Genomic DNA, 8,549 nt, shown 5'->3' on the forward strand with positions numbered 1-8,549 from the left:
AATTGCCATCCGCTATGAATGACATCATTTTATTTGGAAATGATAAGAAGTGATTACGATGGCTTTTTTCGATCATAATATATAAAGTTCATGTTTATGATGCCATCATGTCTCGTCAAGTGCAAAATAATTGGTGCATGGTATATTATCAAAACGTTCAAATATATGTCATCTAGTAATAATTGATATAGAGGTATAAATAAAATTTTGTGTGTTGCTGTGATTAATTTATCATTTAAAATTCAGTTTTCAACTCTGCCCCCGGCGGTGCTACGTACAATATGAATTCGTTAATTTCGTTCGTTTTTTATACTTTGTTAATAGTTGTTTCAAGTGAAGAAAATATATTCAACTCGGTAGAAAGTTCGCTTCAGTTTATAAACAATGCACAAGACAAGTTAAAAGTAACCAATGAATCGGACATAATATTGGTCGTTGGCAATACAGGGAGTGGAAAGTCAACCTTAGTTCACTACGTGGCCGGTGATTATAGCAAATTGATTTCAATGGAATCACCAAATCCACACAATCCAGATTTAGTCATTAAAGATGAATTGGATCGCGATAATGCCACCATTTCATCAACAGTATCGCGAACATTTGTTCCGAAATTGGTGATCGACGACGAACAATATGTGTGGTACGATTGCCCTGGTTTCGCTGATACCCGCAATCAAACAGTTGAAATCGCCAACACAATTTTCATTAAGCGTGTCATTGAGGGTGCCAAAAATATAAAAATAGTAATGGTTGTTAATTATCAGTCCGTCACCAATGGTCAAAATCGCAATGATTTTGATGATTTACTTGAACAAACAACACAGCTGATCAAAAAAATAAAACACTTTGAGAACAGTTTTTCTTTAGTAGTGACCAAAGTACCATCAACTTTTACTATCAAACGAAAATTTATTGAAATTTCGGAGGAGGATGTGAAAAATACAACCGCTGATTTTATGTTTGAACATCGTAGGACTTTGAGTAAAAAAGGTTTATTTGAAGACAAAATTCAGTTAATTAATTCATTATTGACTCAATCAGAAGGGATTTTTCCAAGAATATCAGTGTTCTGGAAACCGGATGAAACGGGACGATTTAGTGAAATCCAAAAGTTTGTGGTGGGCCGTCGTCTTATACGCAAATCCATACTCGAGAACATAGTATTCGCGCAAATACGATCAAATGATTTCGGTTTTCCGTTATCAGCTGAAGCACAACTTTATGTTAGAGGAATGGTAGAGCAAGCGATCAACAGCCTTTTTTTACAATCTAAAAATCTCAATGATCGAGTACAGAATGAAATCGATCAAAAGATACAATCAATGCACGATTTCAAAAGAAAGTTACAAATTATTCACACTAGCCAATCGAAAATTGAGTATTTTGAGAAAATCCATGCCTTCAGTTTAAAAAGTTTCACTGGTTTATTTAGAGAATTAATGACAGAAATCAGTTTGCAATCGATTAAAGAACATGAACTCGGCCAAATTGAAAGAGACGGTAATACACTAAATATTCTGGAATCTCTTGTCTCTGAGGAAAACCTTATTGATGTGCGACTGTCATTAGGTAATAATGCTTCACAAATAATCGATTACAAATCATTTTTGAATAAACTGAGTGAGTTTTTCCAAAAATATGACGCCAATGTACAGAGTGATATAGCCATAGAAATACCAAAAATAATCAATAACATTACAGTTGACATGATAAATGTTGATCAATACTTATTGATCGCATTGAAAGAGAAACTGAAAGAAATGATCGGTCATCATAAAAAGTTGAATCTTTTGCAAATTGGAAAGAAATCCGTTGAGACAATTGGCAACGCGTTTACATTAGAACAGAGAATAAACCAATTCTCAACGTTGATTCAGACTTTGAATTTAACATCAATTGATATAAGTGCATGCAATCGCGTTAAAGAGAATAGTTTATATCTTAACGAATTGAAGTCACTTTCGAAATTTGATCTCATTATTCCAGTTGGAAATTGGATTATAAACTCATCCAATGCAATTAACTTTGTGTCTTCTGAATATGTTTGGTATTCCTTTCTGCTCGATGTTTATAATTTCCTCGCTTCGTATGAAGTCCAAAAGGATGTTCGCGCTTATAACGTTCGTGATATATCGGACTGGGGAAAATCAGAATGCGTACAGGGATTAGTTATTACGACTACGAATTTCAAACAATTTACACAACGATTTAACAATTTGGCCGACTTTGTACCGACCCCATCAAAAATGAATGAACTCAATCAAATCATTCGAACCACACTGAAATCAACAGTAAAGTACTGTTGTGACCATCAGATCACAATGATTGAAGGGTATTTCGTGAAGAGTTCAGACATTCAACTAACAAAGTGCTCAATTCGGTTTGGAAAAGATATGAAGAAAATCAATGTATTTGTGGCGGATACGTTTTATGTTGACAGTGATCTGAATTTGAATGGAATTGAAAATGTGGAATTACACATTTTGGCAAATAAATGGTACATTTTGCGACCCGCGAGATTTTATTTGAATGGAATTAATGGTAAATCACATGCACCACCAGCGACAAGAGGAACGGCAGGAAAACCAGGAAATCCTGGAACCAATTCTGGCAACTTCTTTGGTTTGGCAAATGAAATCACAAACGGCAACTTATTGACAATTGAGTTAATTGGTGGCAACGGTGGAAATGGACAAGACGGAACTGGCAATAAAGATGTTAAATTAGTGCATGGAAAAGACGAAAATAATGTAGAAGGCTACTACCCAGACTGGTATTGTGATTTACTCACATTTGAAAGTGGAACAATTAAAAAAACATTCACAAGGGTCAATCGAACATGTGCACATATCAAAAAAGAAACGTCATCGCTAATCGGGAGGAAAGTCACCCGTGAAGCCAGAATATTTCCAATTCATTGTTGTGGTGTGACTGGAACGGGTGGTGCTGGTAAGCTTAATCAAATGATAATGAAATTAATAAATTTCGGTACTGTTTTAAAAATCAATGGGGTGCTTGCAGGTGGTTTCGGTGGTGCTGCTGGTTATTCCAAATTCATTCATATCGCCAACAATGGAAGTGGACTTCCAAACGTAATAAAAAGGAATGGAATTAATGGGATTTTGGGACGAAGTGCAAGGGCATGTAAAACCACTGGTCTTCGCGAATATACAAATAACAAATTCATCGGAATCGATAATGAGTGTAACATTTGGTTTGAAGGAAATTGGTCATATGAATCAATCGATGACTATCATTGTCCGAATAAATATGTCTACAATACAGATGCATTTCTCACTCCTCCGCCATTATTTATGACTGTAACAATAACCGAATACGAAAATTATTTATCTGAAAAAATGAAAAATCCAACGCTCAGGAAAATCGTTCAAAGCACATATGATGCAATCGCATCAAATCCCAATGTTCGTGAACTAGCTTGATTTTATCAAACTAATGATTCTGTTGAATATATTTACATTATTAAAGAGTTCAATTTTTGCTTTTGTGTTTCGAAATTAAATTTCAATTTGTTTGCTTTAAATGAAATAAAAGTATTGTTTTTATGTGTTAAATGAGAAAACCGGTCTGACATAAATGGTTGTCACAAACATACCAGTTGATAAGTCATTTTCAAACTCTACATGAACTTTGGGGGATGTTATTGTGAAAAAAAAAATCCGTAGTAAATCGAAAGAATTTCTCTTGTGTTCAAAAATCCCTAGCACATTCAAATCATTTTTTCATTAAAATAACTTTCCCATCGAAATCACAAGAAGGGGTAAAACTGCAGATAGTCGACAAGAGGAAAGTGATAAACATGTTAGGAAAAGATGTGTTCAGTTCATATGCATTCAAGAACAGTTCATTGTTTTCGTTGAAAGCTTTTATAGTTAATTCTTCGACAAGGCTGAAACAAATGTATTGTTAATGTTCAAAAACTTTGAAGATATCATTGATGATTGTGATGAGGATAAAACCGGTTTTGGTGATTCCGTATTTACAAATTCGAATGAAAAATGAATTGAAATAGCCTTAGTTAAATCGCCAACTAACATCAAAGTTGAAAGTGAGAAAAGATTGATAACTTGGCTGCGTACTCATAATTTTGCCACATCATTTTTTTCTTTCAAAATTTATGGTTTCAATTAAGTAAACGTGCAGGTAAGTGTACAACATTTTGTTTCTGCGATCATTACGAAGGAACATTCGGGATTGTATTGTCCATGATCACCAAATCGCACTGATGTCGGCACACATCGTTTAAACTTCACGTCAAGTCCAACGATACAATGACCCGCTATCATCGAACATGAAAAACAAAAGAAAAACAAACTGTTTGAAAAAATAAAATGGCTTTGAAATTAGCTGTCACTTTGAATACCAGTTAGAGCGAAATGTCGATTAACAATTGTGCTGCCGCACAATATCGATGTCTGTGAAATGAAGAGACACAATGAGACACTACTGCATGTGTAAATGAATTTAAATACTGAATAATTACTTTTGGTGTATTTGATCACTCCTAACCTGCAATGCATGAAAAGTGCGTGATCTCTTTTTAGGTAACATTAAAAAGTTCCATTTTGATTTTCCTACCATGGATATGTGCCAATGACGTCATCAGCAATGTGCTGTTTGATTTACATGCCACTGAGGCAGCCTGGACCACCTACAATAACTGTTCTTGTTGGTGTTTTTGTAGTAACCATTACATTCGCACCAGTTCGATCACCACTTGATTGAGAGATGTGCACCATTTTGTTTTCAATCACTGTTACTATTTGATTGTCTTCCTCTGTATAGTCAGGCTTTTCAAGAACCGGTGGACAACATACCTAAAAATATTGAATATTTGAATTTTTAATAAATTTCGGTTGATTTTTCATATTTTTGAATATATCATTTCTATTCAGATTTTAGTTCTCTTGGTTTTACAGGTGGATTTCGATTACGAAGTGGTCCGCATAAGTATTGCTTGTAATATGTAAAGTCCTTTTTGGTACATGATTTTGACGCTAACTTTTGTCGAAGTAAATTATACAATGGCTCACAGTCTTGCAGCAAAAAACAATTGTCTTCTAAATTGTCCGACGTTCGACATTTCCGTCCTATGAAAAATAATAACAAAAAAATAAGTTTAAATCGTTTTCTTGGTATTCATTTTATTTCGGGAAGTATTCATTTGACTCCACGAGAATGTAATAAACAAACAAAAATTCTAGAAAAAAAAAATGATAAGCAAAATATAGTTGTTTCATTCGTATTGTACAACAATAGACTCATTTTAATGTGATTAAATCGTCGACGATAGCAGAACGATAATTTCGATTACATTGTCGACAGCATGCGACAGCCAGACATTTTGAAAAGCACAGCAAACCAAATCAACTGGCATGCGCATTTGTGCATATCCCTGCATGCGCATTTGTGTGCCACTGATTTTCACAATGCAAATTATCAGAATTGTTTTTAAACTGAACATACGTGAACTTTCTACTAAGCCCGTACAAATTATGAATATGCTGCAATAGATCAACAGTGATCTTATTTCAATATTTCAAAGTTTTAAACTTGAAATCACATTTAAAACTTTCAAACTAAACAGTGAAACAAAAATGCTATCCGCACTATAGGAAATTCGAATGATTACTGTACGCCAAGATATGTATTGTATTGCTTCGCTCCCGTTCCCTGTTATCATCATATTGTTAGAAGTATATACACACACTCTCATAATTCGTTAATCAACGTCTACGAATAACATCCCATGTATTTTATGATAAGGACTTCACGATGACGAATACATGTATTTTAATTTGTACAGAAAAAAATACAATACGCCAATACTAACACACATTTATATCAACAAAGGGGTAAACAAACTATCCAAATTCTTATGAAGTTGACCAAATTCTTATGAGTTTAGTTGATTTTCGGCAATTTACTGGATTTTCAAATTTACATGAGAAATTTACAATTTTGCATGATAGGTACCTCTAATTTGCATTAAAATTTCTTTAAACTTTCGGAATGCTATTTATTTGTGAAAAAATAGCCCGTGGAAAGTTTAACGCCATTACGATATCATACAGGCATGGCTCCCATACAAAAATTCACATGTTTAGTTATTTTTGTATGGAAAGTTTGTCGCAAATTATTTATATCGCTAAACTAACGTTAGATTAGGTTTTTCCGTGCAAACCATATTTTTTAAGTGTTTAAGTTACTTAAATTAAGCAGACATAAACACTCAAAAGAGAAAAATTAGACCAATTTTAGAAAACAAAAATTCTCATAGGCGTCAAACTTTACCCTATCAACCAATTTGGTTAAACCAAAGTCGGTCAAAAACTAATGGTTTTTATTCCTTGCAATCCTCAAATATATGTAGGTATAAAATGGAAGAATTTCCGAAATTATTTGAGCTAAATGTTGAAATTCGCAATGAAACCGTTTTCAATGTTAACTTTTAAAAAATGGTGATTGGTGCGTCATCTGTTGATAATTATATGAGCCATTCGCTTTTTTAAGCTAAGCTTTTTTCATCGCATCAAGACGCATCAAAACGTTTATATTTGCTGCGTAATGCTTTCTGTTTACTCTTTAATCATGTTGTCGTTTAAAATTACACTCAAATAACTGATTGATTTGCGATCATTTTTTAATTACGATTCGGACAAATTGTGTGTTCTGTTATTTTAATGTGATAACAACAACAGCAATAAAATAAGGGAAAAAAAAGAATATGAATAATAATAGTATGATGTTTTCGTTATTTGTCTCACTAAAATAGGAGTGCTTATCGGTATTTCGATTAAAATGCCCGAAAGTAAAGCAAGTTGAGAGACGAAAAAAGAAATGAAAACAAAAATAAGTGAAGTCCAGTAAAAATGAAACCACAAAATAGCCACATGTTTATAAACAGTCAATCAATCAGTTCAATGTCAAGTTCGTTACAGTAACCTTCAGTCCAATTGAATGGATTTTTTGAGAAACAAAATCTCATCAGAATCACAAACATTGGAAAATGCAAATTAGAATTTAATTGAACGTTCGAGATCATTTGACATGCTTATAAGTGTCTTTGTTGAAAATTTCTTCTTTTTTTGGTTGAAATTTTCAGTAAGTAGACACGAACTTCAACTTAAGATATTTTGTTTGGATGTGCAATGCATTGATGATTCTTGTCTAGCGAGATGGAAAAAAAAGATTTAATTCACCATTTTACGATTAATCTCTCTTTCGGTGACTAAAATAATTATGACTTGAAAAAATAGTATAAATATTTTCGCTCGTAAGATTATGATGTGATATCAGTTGCTTCGTCATTCACCTTTTCGAATGCAGATGTCATGGGCCATCGAATATGTATTTAAACTTGAGTTGAGCACGTGGTATTGACAATCCTAATCTTGAACATTTTTCATCGATTTAAATATTCTTTCATTTCATCGTCTTTTGCTATTTCGACCATTTTTGCGTTGTGTTCGATTGCTTTGCTTTGCAAATTTTTAAATATTCCGGACTTGATCATATTATCAAAACAACAGTCAAGTAACAAATTTCATAATAAATGACAACGAATTTGCGCCGTTCAAAACCGACATCATCAATTAAATTTAAATCGATTGAAAATAAACAAGAGCAACTCGCTGATTTATCTTCTGCTGCGAAGAATGTGCACGAAAACAAAATTTATATGTATATGTATGTAATCGACGATTGAATATATGAAAACAAAAATAAAAATTGGGTTAGGCTTGCTGAAAAGCAACGAAGACGAGCACTGTTGCGTACATTCAAACATTCTGTGTATGTTTCAGAAGTTTCGTCTTTTTTCGAATTCGTATCATTTGTTGACCCGCCACGCTCACAATTCAACCGACTAGGTCATTTGCGATGAAATCATTTACACACATCGCTTACTATGATTTAATCATTTTTTGAAATTTATTTCGGGCTTGATTTTTTTCTCCAAATCGCCTTGGGTTCGCGTTTTGTAATCACAGATTACATCTGTGCGAGGTTCAAATTCTCATTGATCATCATGATGTTCTTGAAGCGTTGACTGTTTTGTCAACAACAGTAAACAAATCATATACACAAAAATATCAAAATAATGATAAATATGAAAGAGCATTTTTTAAAAAGCGGAATAAAGAGAAAACTTTCTCTAAATTAAAATCATGAAAATATCTTGGACTTTTTTTCTGTTGATTGAGGTGTAACATAACGTTCTTAAGTTTAGAGGTGTCGTTTTGTTCAAAAAATCCTTTTTTGATGATCAGACCGGTATATTCTTCTAAAATGAAGATTTTCAGCATCACTTCTGATTTACCAGAAAGAGAGAGAGAGAGAGAGAGAGAGAGAGAGAGAGAGAGAGGGAGGGAGATAAAAGAGAGGAAAAGGGAGATAAAATGAAAAAAGAAAAGTATATTCAATCAGTATATTTATTGACTATCATAACATCTAATAAGATATGCTTAAAAATTAAACAAAAGTACGCTAAATTTTCTTCACTAGCATTACACACGAAAAAAAATTAG

The 8,549-nt window shown here is 33.1% G+C and overlaps 1 long non-coding RNA gene across 1 annotated transcript; it reads right to left on the bottom strand.

The window, feature by feature from the left end:
• Positions 1-4,069: 4,069 nt before the first annotated feature.
• On the bottom strand, positions 4,070-5,616 carry LOC116350133. Its single transcript, XR_004201996.1, has 6 exons — positions 5,488-5,616; positions 4,939-5,111; positions 4,600-4,838; positions 4,505-4,530; positions 4,385-4,436; positions 4,070-4,300 (listed from the first exon to the last, which is right to left on the bottom strand). It is a non-coding gene; the product is annotated as an uncharacterized LOC116350133 (long non-coding RNA).
• Positions 5,617-8,549: the final 2,933 nt, after the last annotated feature.

This window comes from Contarinia nasturtii, unplaced genomic scaffold (assembly GCF_009176525.2).
Source record: "Contarinia nasturtii isolate CC-2019 unplaced genomic scaffold, AAFC_CNas_1.1 Cnas_scaffold_3689, whole genome shotgun sequence".
NCBI classification, from domain to species: Eukaryota; Metazoa; Arthropoda; class Insecta; order Diptera; family Cecidomyiidae; genus Contarinia; species Contarinia nasturtii.